The 20000-nt window shown below is 35.4% G+C and overlaps 1 pseudogene; it reads right to left on the bottom strand.

The window, feature by feature from the left end:
* Positions 1-1176: 1176 nt before the first annotated feature.
* LOC145246209 (5S ribosomal RNA) lies at positions 1177-1294 on the bottom strand (annotated as a pseudogene).
* Positions 1295-20000: the final 18706 nt, after the last annotated feature.

The following is a 20000-nucleotide window of genomic DNA, read 5'->3' as shown; positions in this document are numbered from 1 at the left end:
TTAATTTCATAACTTAATAATATGCAGCGTGTCTAAAAAGTCTTTAGACAATTTTATAAATTCATTCAAATAATTTGGGAATTTTTTTTTTTACATATTAATGTTTTAATAATATCACTTCTATTTTATTTTTATCTGAAAGTACCTAGAAAGGAAATCTCAAACGTCAGTATCATTTTTGGATTAAAAAAAAAATTCCCGTTCGCTGAACTGAATCAAGGTGGCTTGATACTTTGGTACCCTCGTTCCCCGGATAAAACACCAAGAGAATGTTCTTGTGGGGATGAGTGAAAGATATTGTTCATTACACCGAAATAAAAATGCATAAGTTACCATTAGTAAAAAATATCTGCCACCATTACAGGTTTTGAATACAGGTGAAATCATTACGGCGGAGTTGCTAAACTGACCCTATAGAAGTTGAACGAATTGGGCTACGAAACTTCCGATACTTTCCAAGTCTCTCACTAACCGACTAACGCTTTTTCCAGCATTTCCATAACTTTCAGCGTAAGAAGTGCTTCAAAACCTTAAGCGATATCAAAAACGCCTTCAGCGATTTCAAGGAAATATCAAACGTCCGATTCCTACCTCATGAACTAGAAGAGGGGGCTTGATATTTCGGTACCTTTGTTCCTCGGAATATCACTTCTGTTTTATTTTTATCTGAAAGTACCGACAATTATCGACAATTCATGAAATTCTCCATTACAATTTGCGGATTTATGTGTACAAAATTTAGTTGTTGCAAGAACAAAATGCTGTTAACATTTTGGAAAAAATGGAAGAAGATAGTTAGCTTCTTAACAGCGTTTGTTTCAAGAACTTTTATCCTGAAATCTTAACAAACATAAAGCAAGAATTTGAAGAAATGAAAACAAACACATTATTAGGAAAATCGAACGTGACAACCTAAAAATTAATGTGTGGTCCTGACTCTTGTGCAACAAAAGACATTGGATCATTTATTGTTGAGGAAACCATCTCGATCTCTCTCGATTCCTCGGTTCAATCTCGAAAACCAAAGGATACCCCCTGTAGAGGCAGCTGCGCGTGTAATTATGTTGCTAGGGTTGCGCAATCACCAACTACATCTCTCCTGAATTGGCACTATTTTGGTCCAGTGGCAAGGAAAAGTCCAGGACGACTGGAAACAACGCCGAAATAAGCGGAAAGCATATACAGCACCCGGAAGTTCCAAGTGGTCACCCATCTGGTACTGGCCAGACTCTTCGTTGCTTAACTTCGGTGATCTGATGGGAACAGGTTTGTCAAACGTGATTATGCCGTATATAATAAAGGAAGCAATGGCAGTAGATATTTACTTTGTTTATTCTAACCAAATATGTAACACCACAAGTAAAAGAATTCCATCTATATATCTGCTTTCAATAAGATGGACCATCGCCTCATTGTGGAATAAAAGTTTGTGGATTTTTAGATAAAAAATTCCTGTCCTCTAAATTAAAAGAGATAGTTTGATACTTTAGTCCTCTTGTTTCCTGAATACAACACCAATGAAATTTCCTGAGGTAACACTTGCTATTATGTTTCATTTAGCCTCATTTTATTATGGTTGCATGTCCCGCATATCTTTTATATTCTTCCTTCGCTAAAACAACACTTATATACGACAATTGATATTAAATGTTGGTGTAGTTCTACCAAAGCCAGGGACCACGCCACAAAACTACGGATGGATGTTCAATGTTTATTTTAAACCGTTTAAAAACCAACCCTGCAGAATTTGAACGAATTGGGCTACGAAACTCTACCTCATCTGCCATACTCTCCAGACCTCTCACCTACCGACTACCACTTTTTCAAGTATCTCGACAACTTTTTGCGTGAGAAATGCTTCACAAACCTAAGCGATATCAAAAACGCCTTCAGCGACTTCATCGCCACCAGAACGCGAGATTTTTACTTTACTTGTATAAATGCACTTGTTTACGTTGGCAAAAGTGTGTTGATTTTGATGATGCTAATTTCGCTCAACAAAATTTTGTTTTAGCCGATATATGTTCATCCGAAAGCGAAAAACCGCAAGAACTTTCCTGTCACCCTGAAAACAGTAATTAAATTTTCTTGTGGGACATGCGTAAAAGATATTGTTTATCATGCCGAAATAAAGAGCATAAGTTACCCCCAGGAAAGAATAACTGTCACTGTGAATACAATTGATGAAATGTTAAAAAAGATGGAGTCTGAAATTGAATATCGTTTAGCTGTCCTACAAATGGTTTTCATAAAGAACTGTTGCAATGCTTTGAATAAAAACTTTACTATTTACTTAATATCATTTAAACATTTCGGCAATTTCCAACTTCAATTGTACGAGGGTCGTTTCAAAAGTAAAGCCCTCTACTTTTTTTAACTCGGAAAGTTAAAGAGCTACGAAGACGGGAGTGATGCCATTATAATGAGCGACCTTTTGTACTTCAGAATTTATTTTTTACATAATCACCACCACTTTTGCCAGCGATAAACGATGGCTGAGCATGGGCGTTCGCGGCACCCTTTGTCATACGAGGGTGTCTACAAAACAAAGCCTCGCACTTTTTTTTTTTAACTAAAAGAGTCGAAGAACTACGAAAACGGAAATGATAACATTAAAATGATGGACCTTTCGTGCTCCAGAATTTAATTTACTACATAGTCACAACCATTCACAATGTAGTTTTTGTAGGAATTCAATGACGCATCTCTGCTTCTGACGCACGTCAATGGCAGGTTTTTTTTTTTTTAGAGTTTCACATCGTCAATATCTGATGAAGAGAGGGAACTTTCAGGTCATGAATGCATAAGATCAGTCATCATAAATATAATATAAAAAGGAAATGTTAAACGCCAATAACATTTCGGGAATGTAACAACAAATAATAGTCAACTACGGAGGGTCTTTCCAAAAGTAACTATTCCTATTTTTCAACTCAACAAGTTAAAGAGTTACGAAGACGAAAGTAGTTCCATATAACAAGCAACCTTTTATCCTCCAGAATTTATTTTTCTACGTAGTTACCATCATTCTAAATACACTTTTTTCCAGGAATTCAATGACATATCTTTGCTTTTGACGCACGTCCATGGCAGTGGTTGATTTCGTAGAGTCTTAAACCGTCAATATCTACAACATAGAGGCAAAACTTTCAGGACATGAATGCATAAGTTCAGCCATCATGAAAATGCAATTTGGAATCCCCTCTGATTCATATGGGCGGAATTTAAGGAGAAATTGCCTTTGGGACACCCCTCATGAAATGATTAATTTTTAAACATTTTATAAAGACGTTTAGGACGCCCGGTATGATTATTTTTATAGTTAGTATAATTATAATAATTACGTATTTATTTGTACTAGGTTATTCATGATTAGTATTTTTTTAATACTTTACGCACAATCATTATGAAAATGAGCAGTGTTTCAAATTCCAATATCACAAGTGCAAACGTAGAGTGATGCCTACAATTTTCTGTGTGTGTATATATATATATATATATATATATATATATATATATATATATATATATATATACTAGCATTTCAGCCCGGCGTTTTCAGGGTGTTTGGGGTGTTTAGCAAAAAAAAAAAAAAGTGGTAGTAGGAAGGCAGGCTCGAACCCGGACCGCGAAGGAGGAAAAGAACGTGAAAATACATGACGTCTTTGCTGTTACGACCACCGCCAAACCGGAAGTGACGTAGGTTTAAATAAAGGCAAGACAATCGGAAAGAGGGGATGACTTTCAAAAATATCGGTGAAAAAATCGACCTCTCCTTGTAGAAAAGTGCCCAGTTGATGATGAAGAAATTAATGTTTTTAACCAATTTTTCGATATTTTCATCTGAAGGATTGAGCTTCAAAACGATACTGATCTTGTAAAAATCCGTTACCTCTATCGAAAGTTTTAGGCAGACATGCAAACATACATACATACATTTATATATTGGTTGCTCAAATTTTCGACCCAAACTGATTAAAAAGCTTGCCCTATCTCTGAATACCCTTTATGCAAAATTTCAAATGTTTAGACCACAAATTGTCTGAGTAATTGGGTAGAGACCGCAGAGGTCATTTTTTTAAACTTTGACCCTTATTATGACCCCCCTTAATATTTATTATTTTTGGACTCAAATCAAGTTACTAACTTAGATCCATGTCCAAGGAATCAATATCTAAAATTTCAATTGTTTATACCCAAAATTGGCTGAGAAGTTTGGTAGAGTTCTCAAAGGTCAAATCGTTAAACTTTGACCCCTTAAAAGCGAAATTTCTGGCCGAAAAAAGAATTACAAAGATATTCCCAAATCTCAGTACCCTGTATATCAAATTTCGAGTCTGTAGACTGAAAATTGACAGAGCTGTTGCGTAGGGAAATGTACACCGACACACAGACAGAAAGACAGACAGACAGGTACATTATATATATATATATATATATATATATATATATATATATATATATATATATATATTTGGAGAGAGAGAGACGTCTGATTGAACACGACAGAGTTATTCCTTTTTCCGATCTTTTTGAACAGTTTTTCCTATTTTCGGCGGGCACATTATATAGAATGGCGCTCAAAAGCTGTTGTTCAGCCATATTTTTCTCAGGCGCCTTCTATCAGTGTATCCAATTATCGTCAGGCGCAATTGTTGTTGTTTACTTTTCCTTTTCTAATTGGCTTTAAAGGTGGAAATTAAAAAGACCGCTCGGCAAATAGAAAAGCTATCCAGAAAGATCAGAAAAAGAAAAAGGTTCAATCAGACGTGTCTATATAATGACTTGCTGCCAAAATATACAAACCAACGACGGGTACTTTTGCTAGTATATATATATATATATATATATATATATATATATATATATATATATATATATATATATATACTAGCAAAAGTACCCGTCGTTGTACTTTTGCTAGTATATATATATATATATATATATATATATATATATATATATATATACTAGCAAAAGTACCCGTCGTTGACTGGGTTCGAAAACAGCCTACAGAAAATGGACTCTGATTTATGAAAGTATGATAGGTTATGAAAAGGAAGGGTTGTAAAGAGATAACTTCGAATTTGGGGGTATCAAAACCAAAGTAAAATATGATGAAAGTAAAAATAAAATAGATACACCCCATAATTCATTATACCGTACCTGTTCACACTGAAACACTTATCTCAATATTTTGTGGATCTATATTAAAAAAAAACTTGTTAAACTTTGTGACATATTTCCATTCTATGGAGGCCAGGCGCGAACGAACACCCTATAATTTTATTATACCATATTTCTTCAAACTGAAACAATTATCAAAATATACTTACGCAGATAGATATGAAAGTCTTTATTAAAGTTTGTGTCTATTTCCATTCTATGGAGGCCAGGCGCGAACGCAGACACCACAATTTTATTATATCATCCCTATTATCAAAGTATTATTATGTACATCTATATCAAAAACACTTGTAAACCTTTTTTTTTTTTTAATTTTTAAATCTTTTATTTCCATACTTTGTGGACCAGGCACATATGCATACCCCACAATTTTAATGAATCATGGCAGATCAAACATATCCATTCCTGTGTCTCGATACATCTTCTATCATTATATGTGATCAGTTTTCTATAATAGTCAACCATATAGGAGCCTATTCGTGACTAGACACACAAACAGACGTTCAGCTTTATATTATAGATATAACTAGTTTTTCCGTTTTTTATATTATAGATATAACTAGTTATTTCGGTTTTCTCATGGGAGAATCATCTTTAATTAACTTATTATATTCATGCAGATATTCTACATGATTTATACTTGCGTAATATTTGCGTAAAAAGGTAAAAGTAAACACAAACCTCTTATATATATATATATATATATATATATATATATATATATATATATATATATATATATATATATATATATATGCTTAAAAAATGCCTAACAAACATCCCTGTCAGTTTTTGGGTTACATAATGAAACATCCATATAAATTCGTTTCTTTTATTGTGTACAGTAGAACCCCGGGATACGGTGACCCTAGGATACGTTTTTTGGGTTTTTTTTTTTTTTTTTTTTTCAGGTAACGATGTGGAATGAGATTTTTTGCCGGCTCCTGATTATATGTATTTGTTAAAAAAATTACCTAAAAACTTCTCTGTCAGTGTTTGGGCTACAGATATGAAACATAATATATAGGGTATTCTAACCCATGCGGAGCTTTATATTTGGGTTTCAGTCGGGGGAAATCGGTGAAAAAGTGTGAAAATTTACAAAATGGAATCTACCAGGTTAAGGTCTAACAACGGCATTACGAATATGCATGCGTAACGTAATAGCTATTGGTTCATGGTTTAATTTTTAACCTTGCAGAAAACATGTCTTCATAGGGGGGGGCATTAACGTCTAAGGAAAAAGCAAATCATAAGCTAAACGTTTTGGTTTCGATGCTCGATGGTGGCGCTCGAGTCATTTTTTTTTTAACTTCGAAATTATTACTATATATTGGGTCTAATATCTATATATATATATATATATATATATATATATATATATATATATATATATGTGTGTGTGTGTGTGTGTGTGTGTGTGTGTAATAAATACGAAATCTGCATTAATTGAAATATCATATTTAAGTTTATCTATATATATATATATATATATATATATATATATATATATATATATATATATAGTCTTGTTTATAGTATTCCGAATTTTACTGGGTTTATATACATGAAAATTCGGTAATCTTATATATACCAATAATCTTTAAGCCAAAAAAGAGATGGCTTAAACTGTAAGCTACAAAATTATCATATTTCATAATTGAGCATTTATATAATTATTTTTACAAAAACCCAAGACATCGAGGGGTGGAGTTATAGCAATAAATATGTATTTCATCGTTAGTTACAATTGTTTCAAGACTGTTCGGACAAATTCAAGCATTATGTCGTTTGAAAATTTTCACAGGAACAGCCTTTCGTCAGACTTGATGAAAAGAAAACACTTTAAAAATCAAACATAATGAAAACCATTTCCCATCTAAGGAAAGGAAAACAAACGAAAATATACATTTATCTTATCTTAGCAAACTAATATATATATATATATATATATATATATATATATATATATATATATATATATATATATATATATATATGAGTGTGTGTGTGTTTGTGTGTGTGCGTGTGCACAGATCGTGATGTTAAAATCACTCTCGACTTTCTTGAATGACATTTACGCTTTATTTAAATGTAAATTTCCACTATATTCTCACCGAGGTTCACGATAGCCGAACGGTTTGTTCCTTGCTAATGATGTCAGAGATGATTTCCTGGCCGGGTTCGAATCTTCCTACCGGCGGTAATAGGGATACATTGCACTGATGAAACACTACTGTCTGTGAATATTAAAAATAATTATAGTAATATTTATATACTAGCAAAGATACCCGTGCTTCGCACGGAGCTTTGTTGCGCACTCGGGTACCAAAATCTGTGGGCACCTTTCCAGTAAGTTGATGTTGTAAGAGCAACGATTGCATAAGGTGATTAACATTTTAACTACCTCTTGTAGTGACTGAAATTCAATCAGGAACTTCACAAAACATTTTCATCAAAAAGGAAGTTTACTTGATGCTACATAGTAAATTTTTCATTGAAGTAATTTTCAACTCTTGCTTAAATTTTATCTTGCACATTCAATACTAAAAACTTACCACAATCAGACCATGTCAGTTTTTCCTCATATCCATTTCTCGAACTTTTCACTGAAGAGCCTCAGGGTAAACTACATTTCTGCTGCTTTGATTTGGAGCCAGAATGTAGAGTTTTTCTGAACTTCCTGTCCGGCTGATGGAGACGTAGAACATACCGTGACTGAAGCAGTCTGATGTCAAGTCTACGGCAATGGTGTTAAATGTCTGACCTTGACTTTTGTTTATGCTCATTGCAAAACACACCTTCACAGGAAATTGGAGTCTCCGGAATTTAAATGGAAGTTCTGAGTCCGATGGAACTAAGGGGATCCTTGGCAGTAGAACGGTTTCGCCTTTGTAGGGACCACAGGAAATGGTGGCCTCAAGTACATTGGTGTGCAATCTGGTGATAACACATCTGGTTCCGTTTGTTGTTTTTGGCGGTTCCAAGGATCGAAGAATCATGATTGGCGATCCAATTTTGAGATTTAAAATGTGTGGAGGCATTCCAGATATCTCCAAAGAGTTTAAAAACTCCACAGGGTAGTGAACAGCTTCATATTCATTAGTAGCCGAATCAACTGACTTGTATTGCTTTGTGTCTCCTGGAAATTCATTCATTATTGAATTGTTCAAATGATTCACATTGCTGTTTAATGGCGAAATAATAGCCCTCTCAGCAAGCCAATCCGGTGATTTTCCATTGTTTTGCAGGTCTGGGTACACTTTGTCTTTCAGTTGCTTCTGATTACCGACACATTTACCAAGCGCAGTTAGAATCTTAATTGTGTCAGGTGAAGAAGTGATAGGAAACTGACCATTACCGATTTGGAGAAGCAATTTTGAGAAGTCTGCTGTAGCTGTGTTATCAGAGATATAGTCAGTCTCTTCACTATAACGTGCCTCCAGAGATAGGATTGTTTCAAACTTGCATTGACAATGTTAGCCCTTGTGCCATTTTTAACCACTGGGAGGATTTGACGGAAATCACCGCAAAATAAGGTTGGAATGCCACCCATGGGATTCTTGTTTCCTGTGATGTCTTGCAGTGTTCGGTCAATTGCTTCATAAGCACTCTTGTGCGTCATTGGGGCTTCGTCTACAATGATTGCAGAGGTGTCTCTAATTACATTTGCCAAGGCTGAGTTACCAGTAATTTTGCAAACTGGCTGATTCATTCGATGAGTATCCAAGGGTACTTTAAAAGTGCTGTGAAGAGTGCGGCCACCTTGTAGTAGAGTAGCAGCAATGCCACTGGATGCTGTTGCAAGCACAATCTTTCTCATGGATCTAATCTTTGCAAGGATCAAATTGATTACAAAAGTCTTGACCGTACCACCTGGAGCATCAAGAAACATCATGTTTTTGTTCATTTCACCTTGTGCTTCCAACATTGCCATGAATGAATTGTAAACTTCTCTTTGAGAATCGGTCAGTTTTTCTTGCATATTTTTTGCTTGTAGGGAAAGTTCTTCAAGATTATAAGTAACTTCACGTTGATACTCTCTCGCGAGTCTTTCATCTATCTCTTGCGTTGGTGCAGGTAATCCATAGCTTGCCAATGGTTGACCGCACATAAGGAGAACTTTTTCTTCAATTAGACAAAGAGTTTTATTGTAGATGTCCTCATTAAAATCTGCTTCTGGATTGTTAACTTCTTGCCTGTATCTGTGAAGAATGTCTTCAGATATTACATCACGAAAAGCCATCCAGATCTCAAGAGGATTTCTTGGCTCACAGGCTGTTAAAATTATCACAAATAGGCTTCGAAAATTTGAAGGTGATTGAGTGGCACTTGCCTCTCCTACTGCTTGATGCAAGTGATGGTCATTTTCTAGAAGGCCTCGAGCAAAGCACGCTGCTCTGTATGTTTCAAACACCTGACCATTGTATGCTCACAAATTTTGAAATGAAGTTGGACCAGCAACCTCATTGAGCAACAGGCGTAAGAAATAACACTCCCCTGCTTTTGGACTAATCGTGTAGATTCTCCCAATGCATGGTGCCTTCCATACATCATCATTTTCAGTACCTTCAACTTGTACCCCACGCATTCTTCTCATCCATTTCTTTGTCGATTTGTTCCAAGTGTAAAACTCAGGGACTTCTACGTATTTGAGACCCCTTGCAAAGTCATCCTCATGGCAGAGTTGAAAAAATGCTGTCAAAGTTGTGGCAGGCGGTGGACCTTGGGCTCGTTCCAGAGCAGTATCAGCTGAGAACATGACATGCTGCCCATTTTCAAGATGAACAGAAAGTTGTACAATTGGGGGGAAATGTTCATGGATGGGATGTTCCAATATCCTCCAGGCCGCCTCTGAACTGCCGACATACCTTGCATTCTGGAACTGCTGGATCTCATCCACAATGTGACTTTGTACTTGGCCTTGTTGGTTAGCTGCTCCATCAGTTCTTTGTAGTTCAAACACTGCTTGATCACATCCTTTATTCACGTATTTGAGGACATATTTGATGCTTTGGATCGAGCTGCAAATTTCTACGTTAATGTGAGCGTTGAACTGCTGAAGGAGGACCTTGTTGTACGGAACAATCCACTGGTTTGTTATTTCTTGATTAACATACCGACCATTTCTCTTCATCCTTATTGTACCAGTCTGGCCTCCATCTTCTGGTTTTCTTCGCCTGTACTTGGGGTAAGAGTCTTGGCCTTGCTCGGTACACTGAAGAAATTCTTTTGGGTATTTTTTGGAACATTTGTTGTCAATCGTACATGGACAATTTGGATTAAATGGTCCACAAGGTCCATGCACCATATGTGCCATCACTTTAGCATGAAGATCAGGATCTTCCTCTTTGTCAGGGATCTCTGCAGATATGCAGAGATCCATTTTTTCTGGTAGAAGTTTGTCCTCTGGGGCCTGCCAGGTGAGGATGTGTGCATGCGGCAGTCCTCTTTTTTGATATTCAATACTGTACAGGAAAGCCCTCAACCTGCCAAATCCTCCTTTTTTAATAAATTCAAGTAACTTTTTTAGCTTCTGCCTGAAAACCCTGGCAACAATATCTGGACGATCCTGAGGGTCTTGCCCTTGAAGACAATTTTCTGTAATTTCTGTCCACTTTGGATTTGTTGTGAACGTGATGAAGAGGTCGGCTCGGCCCATTCGCCGAACATATGCCATGGCATCACTTTGACGCTCAAACATGTATCGAGGGCCTCCTGTATAAGTTGCCGGAAGAACAACTCGTTGACCAAACTGTTCTGGATTCCCATCCTCCCTAAGAATTGAATCTCTCAAGTTGCTATAATTGTCAGCTCTCAGGGTCTGTTGCTCACGCCTCAGGAACTGTAAACGTTCTGTTTCAATCTTGCAGTACACATCCACCAGCCATTGTTGAAATAGCCTTCGGTACCAGAGAAAATAGTTTCCAGGCCGAGTCATTAAATGGTACGAATAAAATTGCTGTTGGGTAACTTTTCGCCCATTGGATGCCTTCATGTAGATGTTGTAAGATGGAGAACCATAGGGTACATTAACGGGTACATTAAAGTATCGTAGAGGGGATGTAGTTCGGAGATCCATTTTAATGTATCATTTCTAAAACGCAAGACAATATCCCGGTTAGCTGTTGGTTCATTCTCCATTAATATTCCAATCTCATACGTTGTTGTTGGAGCATTGAATCGCCGTGGATGCTCTTCTTGCGGCCTTCGGTCTTCCCTTATGACAACTTTATGTTCTACCAAGTGTTCTTCTTCAATCCTCTCCTTTGTTGTTTTCAGCTGACAAATGAAGCTGTTGTTCTCATGTAAAAATTCAGTCAGACTTTGGAGAATGTCTCTATTGAGTCTACTGTCACGTCCCCGATTATGTAGTTCCTCTTCCAGACTATCCAAGAAGTAGACTTGAATAAACTTTGCTGTTTCATCTTCAGGTGGTAAAAGACTCCCAATCTGGTGGCAAACCTGGCCTCGAATTCTAAAAGAAGGATTCCACCCATGTACTGCCGCAATTTTGTGACCAAATGATGTCATTGCAAAACAATTGTTATAACTGCGTAGATTTTGCAGAAAATCTTTAGAGATGGGACCATTGCCGGAGAGCAAATCTTGAAGCAACTGAGGCAGTGGTGGAAAGCTATCAAGCACAACTTTGCCAGAAGAACAACAACAACCAGGGGGTTCTCCTTTAAATTTTACAGCTGAGCAATGTTGACATACTTTGTCCATTTTTCCTATATCAGCTGTAGTGAGAGAGTCATTTTTGTTGTAGAGCAATCCTTTTCTATTGCAGTGTTCTATTTCATGGTGTCTCAAAGCAGTCATTCATTGTCTAGCTGCCTCGTTTTCTGTCAATTGCTGGGACAAAGTCATACTCTCTCTCCATGCAGCCTCTCGTTGTTGCCCTTGGTATAGGCGAAAGCTTCGTTGGGTTTCCGATTCATTCTGATGTCGTTGAGCCACTCTCAACTGACCTTGTGTACGTCTACTTACCTCATATAATTCATTCGATCGTAATATTGCTTCTCTTTCCAGTGCATATCTTTGCCTTTCTTGAATTTCATCTTGTGATGAATTTAACCGCCTTACAGCATGTCTAGTTCTGTCAGCTTCACGTTGGGTTTCTCTTTCCAAATCTGACAGTCTTGCTCTCCTTTCTCTTTGACGTATCCTGTTAAGTTCTAGACGTCTTTCTCTATCTGAATTGTTTTCATTGGAGCGAATTGCAGCAACTCTTAGTCTATTAGCTTCCAATCTTTCCATCATTTCTTCCTCACTTTCGTTTCTACTTCGTTTGGGTGGCATACTTTCAGTTTTAAACGGAATTGTTTAACGATATTAATGATTGTAAATTAATTAAGCGTAAAGGAAATGTATACTAACTGAAATGGACGAACTATAAATAATATTTCTGAATAGTACAATTATAAACAATTATATTGTACCTATTTACTATGCCTCCCCACGGGACAGAGTTAGACACCAGGGTCGTTTTTTAACGTGGAGAAAAGGTACAAAAATAAAAATTGTCTCAGTCGTGAAGGATTTCTCCTCCACCGAAAGAGAACAAGAAAATGAAGTGCAGCATCTGAAGAACAGATACTACACTTTGATCTTGACCAAAAGGAATGAATAAAAGCGACCTACGTGTGACTCATTACTTCCAGGTGTAAACGTCACAGTCTAAAAGTAATACTTAAAAAAAAAAAAGTAAATGTAAAATAAATGTAATACCAACTTAGGTTAACTAAGTAAACAATACAATTAAAACAGTTCTATTAAAACAAATAATTACTAAGATCTAGGTAATTGTTAGTCTCATTGTTATGGTTTTAAAGAAAAAAATGTGTAAAAAAAGTTCTGCTTTTGTGAGTACGTGTATTTCTTTTAAATTACATAACCTTTTTATTTTATTATTTATATCTCTTTTAAATTTATATATTTTGTTAGTAAACTGGAAGAAATTCAGTTGAATAAAACCTTGTTCGTGTTCTTTACGTTAAACTCATATTTTTATAAAAGGTTCATCCGGTTTAAAGAAAGCACTAAGTTTAAATAAGACTGGAAATAACTAATTCAATATATAAATAGAAAAATGAAATAAATATAAGCTTTAAGTCTTAAGATAGTAATAATCAAAATGTAATAAATTATTTGTAGTTCAAATCTATGATAAGACAGGCTTTCGAAATAGGCTCGACCAGAAAGATTAAATTGGAACGAAATTATAATCTCCGTGCCATTTTCAAAACAACCCCACAAAAGTAACGGTATCCTGCAGTTGGTTAAATGACAATGGTTGTAAGAAAAATGTAAAAGAAAATGCGCTTATCTGTTTATTTTGACCTGTTTTATTTAATTAAAAAAACATTGGCTATAACTGGAAGAGAGCGTTATGTTTTGGGGGTTGTTTAAAAAATAGAATGGAAATAAAGTTAGTTCCGTTTTAATTGTCTTTAATTGCGGCAAGCGCTAACAAAATCGAAAAATCACTGTTTACATTCGAAATGTTAACTTTTATAGGTTTACAGGTTTGCTGACAAGGCTGGGGGTGTTTAATACAATTATTTTACTAAATTGATTTTTTTCATTTAAAAATAAAATTATTTCTTTTTTAATAAAGTTTTATTTTAAAATATTTGTTTTTGTTTATTTATATAAAATTACGATAGTTGAATTGTATTCTTTCAATTATATTGGCAAGTAAAATATAAAAGATTAAAACGGAATGAAATTGAAATTTCCATTACATTTTCAATACAATCCCAAAACATAAAGCTTTCCTCGCCAATGAATTATTTTGATAATATACGTAAAGTGAAATAAATCGAATATAAAATTAAATGAAAATATATTAAATAATTAAATTTTAAATAGATTTTGTAAATAGTACAGTTGAAATGATTAGAATATTTCCAATATGTAATAAGGTCGAGGTAATTAGTTAAAGAGATTTAATATAATGTGATATGCAAATGAGCATAAGTCATTCGATATGGGGGTGGTTTGTAGACTAGTATATAAAGAAATTAGGCATAGATTCTTATGTCTCCTTTAACAGAAACATCCTAAAATGGGTTCTAATGTTTCTCTACCAGGAGAGATCTACCCTCTTACCTCCTTTATATTTCGTTGATGATGGAGAGCTGTACACACAGACAGAAACACACGAACCCTATTACTTTATAAAAATAAAGATATATATATATATATATATATATATATATATATTAGTCATCCACATACAGTATTGTTTCACTGTTTCACAGCTCATCAGTGCGGCTAGACAGGCAACTACCTCAAGCCAGGATATATATATATATATATATATACTAGCAGTTCAGCTCAGCTTTGCTCTGGCCCTATGTTCTGTTAATAACTTTATGTGCCCCCCCACACACACATATTACAATGTTTGACTCATGTCCAGGTAACCTACATCTAAAATTTCAAGTGTTTAGACCCAAAATCGGTGGATGATTTTATAGAGTCTGCAAAGGCAAATTCGTTCAAGTTTGATCTCTTGGCAGCCATATTTTCGTCCAAAAACTGATTAAAAAGTTTGCTGCATGTCTGAATACCCTGTATGTAACATTTCAAATGTTTAGACCCTAAATTTGCTGAATAGTCTACTAAAGATCGCAAAGGTCAAATCTTTTGAACTTTGACCACTTGGTAGCAAAATTTTCGGCCAAAAAAAACAATTAAAAAGCTTGCTCTATGTTTGAATAAATTTTACTACCTATGTTAAAAGAATCCCTGCTATTGGCTAATGGAAGCATTAGCCCATGAAAAGAATAACAGAAAATCTGATTGGCTGGCTAGACTAGACACTATGTGTATATATAAATACACCCAGTAACACGAATTCCATGTATTTTTGTCTCACGATTCTCTACAGAGATGAAGTTTATATAAATATATTTTCATTACTTACTATATATATATATATATATATATATATATATATATATATATATATATATATATATATATATTGTGTGTGTGTGTGCGCGCGCGTGTGTGCGTGTGTAATTTAGTTCTCCATAATTGTTTTCATCGTATAAAAACTGTTGTGGTCTGTTATAACCATTTCTTGCGTTTATTGTCAAATGGGCACCAAACCTTTTTTAATTTTCACCGACGAGAACCAGCCGGCACAGCCGAACCATCTACCAATTATCTCCAATGGTCTCGCTGTCTGCACCAAACTCACCCATTCTTTCTCGGAGCTTCCACGAGAACCCCCACGGGAACCCACTCTAAACTCGCCCCGGGGATTCGCTTTGTATAATTGCTTATTAACCGAACATTTATGTTCCTATCTTTTTTTTTCTTCTCTTCGCGCCATTTTTTTTTTCTTTTTCGTTTCTTTTGATCGTCTGTGTTTTTGTTTTCTCATCCCTTAGGATCTGAGCAATAAGCAGATATTTATGAAAAGAAAACAAATTACGTATTATATCAGAACTTTCGTGTTTTTTTGTGTTTTTTTTTGTTTTGTTTTTTTTTTGTTTTTTTGCAAGGGGTGGTCTCCACTTATTAACGCCAAAAAGCCACTAGAGAATAAGGGTTCATTAGTGTCAGGTAGCCTGTGAGACAACACAGTAAAGTTGAAAATTTCCGGGTTGTTGGCTAACTGCTTCTGGTACCAGTATTTAAGAATTCTGGCGAAAGGACTGACCCATTAAATTATCGCCCCATTAGCCTCCTCCCACTTTTTGCCAAAATATTTGAGACCTTCATTAACAATGCTCTAGTCCATCACCTTACAGGTACTAAACTTCTGACTGACCAACAATATGGATTTAGACAAGCCCGTTCCACAACAGACATCCTAACTGTAATCTCTGAACGTATATACCATTCACTGGACAAAGCGGGGGAGGGCAGAACGGTAGCTCTAGATATATCTAAGGCTTTTGACAGGATATGGCATGAGGGTCTCCTCAGGAAAATTAGATCATACGGTATCACTGGTAGAATACTTAACATAATTAAATCCTTCTTAGATAAGAGAAAAATCCAGGTTGTCCTCGACGGTCGTGCATCTAAACAATATGATATAAATGCGGGAGTACCCCAGGGGTCTATCCTTTGACCTCTACTGTTCCTGATATTCATAAATGACCTCCCCTACAAAATTTCCTCTGAGATGGGTATATATGCTGATGACACCACACTCTATAACAGGCACGACAGGAAAACAAATGAACACATATCTAAAGAAATGGCAGAAACACTAGAGGATGACTTCCAATCTGTAGTGGAATGGGGACAAAAATGGATGGTCACGTTCAATGCCGCCAAGACTAAACTAGTTTCATTCAATAATTACAAGAAACCTTCTCTATCACCTATAGGAATGGCCAACGACTCTTTATCTGAGAGTACGTCTTTCAAGCTCCTTGGCCTAACGTTCACAGGAAACATGAATTGGAACAATTACATCAAAGGCATTGCCAGGGCCGCTGCGAGGAAGGTGGGCTCTCTCTACCGTGCTAGAAAACTACTAACACCCGAAAGTATCATGTACCTTTATAAGGCAACCATTCGCCCATGTATGGAGTATTGCTGTCATATTTGGACTGGTGCATCGGCTACTAGTCTCTCGCTCCTTGACAGGGTTCAAAAGAGAGTCGCAAATCTGATAGGCCCTGAACTGGCATTTAAGCTCCAGCTTCTGTCCCATCGACGAAACGTTGCATCCCTCTGCCTGTTCTACAAGTATTTTAATGGTGAATGCTCTAACGAACTGCAAGCACTTGTGCCCCCACGATGTGAACACCCTCGACAGACCCGACAGGCTGCAAAATCCCACCCCCACACTGTAGAGATCCCTAGATGTAAAATATCTTTCTACTCCAGTAGTTTCTTCCCCAGAACCCAAGACTTTGGAATTCCATTCCAGGTCCCTGCTTCCCCAACTGTATTGACGTGCAGAAGTTCAAGTGTAACGTGAACAGACATCTTGCTGCCCAAATCCCTACACAGTGCCCCAATAGTTGTTGCCCCTGATAGTAGCCCTCTACACCAAAGTAGCAATGTGCCTTGTTTGGGGTGAAAATGTAAAAAAAAAAAAAAAAAAAAAAACTTTCGTAAGGTCTGATTATTTAAGAAACTGGTTTAACAAGAACTTGTTTGCATTAGATTTGAAAACGACCATATTATAGTCAGCTGGGAAGCAGCCTCGTGGTATTATGTTCCTTACACGAATAGTGTAACAGAGCGCTTGGAAAAAGATCAGCAGGAGCTGTAAGATAGCTGGCTTTCGAAAATATTAGCAGCAGTAGCCGAAAAAAAAACACATATGCAAATTAGAAAGTGTGCGCGAGCTTGCGGACATGAAAAGGAGAAAATGACACCACGTAGTCTGTAGAAAAAAGTGCGGTTGAAAAAGATGGATATGTAAAGTCGAAGACGAGAAATGATTGTAGTGGAGCAGAAAGAGAAAACCAACCAGGGGAGATGGACATGTGGCCCTTGCAGTGGCAGCGAGAGACTCTTTAAGCTGGTGTCGAGACGGGGGAGTTTTAGGCACAGCTTTAGTTTTAGGCATCAATAAACAGTTAAGGAATCTGTTGACAGTTGTTGTAACTAGACGAGTGTTTGTTATGAATCTTTTACGAGGCGGGGGGGCATAGATAGCAGTTCAGTCGAGCACCTGCAATAGAAATAACGATAGAACAGAGATAAACTAGCAAAGTTTTTTTTTTCTGTGAGAAAAATGAAGTATGATGTTATTTACAGTTTAAATGTTACAGGCCACCGAAATGTTCTTTTTTTTTATGCCTAGGCGCGAAGTGTAGTATCGGTTCTGATACTATGCTCCACAATATTTTATTTATTTATTTATTCATTTATTTATTTGCAGACTGTTTTCCTCATCTTCCTAGTTGTTGTTTCACGACGTTTCGGCCAACTATTCCTCTGGCTTTCGTCAGGAGATTAACTGCAACGGGATATGAATGCTGAGTCTTAACTGCATTCTCAGTAATTAATTACTGCCTTCCATAGTCGTTGTTGTCTCGCCCCGCTTTGGTCAGAGGAATAGTTTGCCGGAACATCGTAAAACAACAACTATGTAGATGAGAATAACAGTCTGCAAATAAATAAAAAATAAATAAATAAATAAAAATAAATAAATAAATTAATAAATAAAATAAATAAATAAACAAATACAAATAAATAAATAAAATTAATAAATAAATCAAATAAATAAATAAAATAAAATAAATAAATAAAATAAATAAATAATAAAAATAAATAAATAAATACTAAAAAAATAAATAAATAAAAAGATACAAATTACTCATCTCAAAGGATTCCAGTAATAAACTCTTTTCTTCTTTTCTTTTTTTTTTTTTTGCTGTATAATGTGTTTTCGTGACAAGTAAATAGGGACTTAAGCGTGATTGACCGACAGACGGACATTGCCTCTTATAATTATGCTTGGACATATCAAAAATACGATCAAACCATTTAGATCTACGCGGTTCGCGATCAAACTGCTATTTACAAATATAACACGATTGATCAGATAAAATATCATTGAAAAATTAAACGTACGAACTGGTGAAAAGCTTTTTAAACCTTGAGTGTGACAGACCAGATAAATTTCAAGTACCGTCCTCGTTCATGACTTATACTTAAGGTCAAAATATAATTTTTGCTTTTTCCCCACGATTAAACTTTAAACTACATTTTACAAACGAGCCTTTTAGCTAGAAGCAGAGTGTAGTATCTGTTTTGATATTACACTTATTTTTCTCACCTCGGGCTTTCGTTTGTCTGTTAAATGTGAAATAACATTTTCGTTGATATGTTAGGATTATATTTGAATCGGATTCCGTTTGGAACAATCTTTTCGTTGTCCTGTGAAGCGTATGTTTGAAATAACGTTTGCGTTTGTTGGTTAGGTTTATATTTGAAATAGAATTTTTGTTTGTCTGTTAGACGTATGTTTTAAATAACATTTTCGTTGACATGTAAAACTTATATTTGAAATATTATTATGTTTGAAATATAATTTTCGTTGGTATGTTAGGTTTAATTTGGAAATATAAGTTTTGTTTGTCTGTTAGACTCATGTTAGAAATAGCATTTTCCTTGGTTTGTTTAACGAAAATTTATAATAGCATTTTGTTGGTCCGTTAGGTTTATATTTGAAATGGAGTCTGACTTAGTTTGTTAGGTTTATGTTTGGAATAGAACTTTTGTTAGTATTTTAGGCTTATGTTTGGAATAAGATTTCCATCGGTCTGTTAGGCTTAATTTTGAAATATAAGTTTTGTTGGTTTGTTAGACTCAAGTTAGAAATAGCATTTTCCTTGGTTTGTTTGACGAAAGTTTGTCATAGCATTTTTATTAGTCTGTTAGGTTTATATTTGAAATAGTATTTTCGTTAACCTGTTAGGTGTATGTTTGAAATGTTGTTTACGTTTGTTTGCTAGGTATATGTTTGGAATAGAATTTTCATTGGTATGTTAGGCTTATGTTTTGAATAAAATTTTCATTGGTCTTGGTTCATTTAACGAAAGTTTGTAATAGCATTTTTGTCGATGTGTTAGATTAATATTTGAAACTGCGTTTGCGTTAGTTTGTTAGGTTTATGTTTGAAATGTCATTTTCGTTAGTCTGTTAGGTTTATATTTGAATTGGCGTTTGCCTTAGTTTGTTAGATTTATGTTTGGAATAGAATGTTTTGGGGATTTTTTTTGTATTTTAGGCTCATATTTGAGGTCGCAATTTTACCGTTACTAGACGAGCGCATCTCAAAATAATTTGTTCTGGCTTTGCTTATAATCTCTTCTTTT

This window comes from Euprymna scolopes, chromosome 23 (genome assembly GCF_053919585.1).
Source record: "Euprymna scolopes isolate OS-2025 chromosome 23, ASM5391958v1, whole genome shotgun sequence".
Classification (NCBI taxonomy): Eukaryota; Metazoa; Mollusca; class Cephalopoda; order Sepiida; family Sepiolidae; genus Euprymna; species Euprymna scolopes.
Note: the sequence above shows the minus strand (reverse complement) of the source record. Positions and strands in the feature narration are given on the sequence as shown.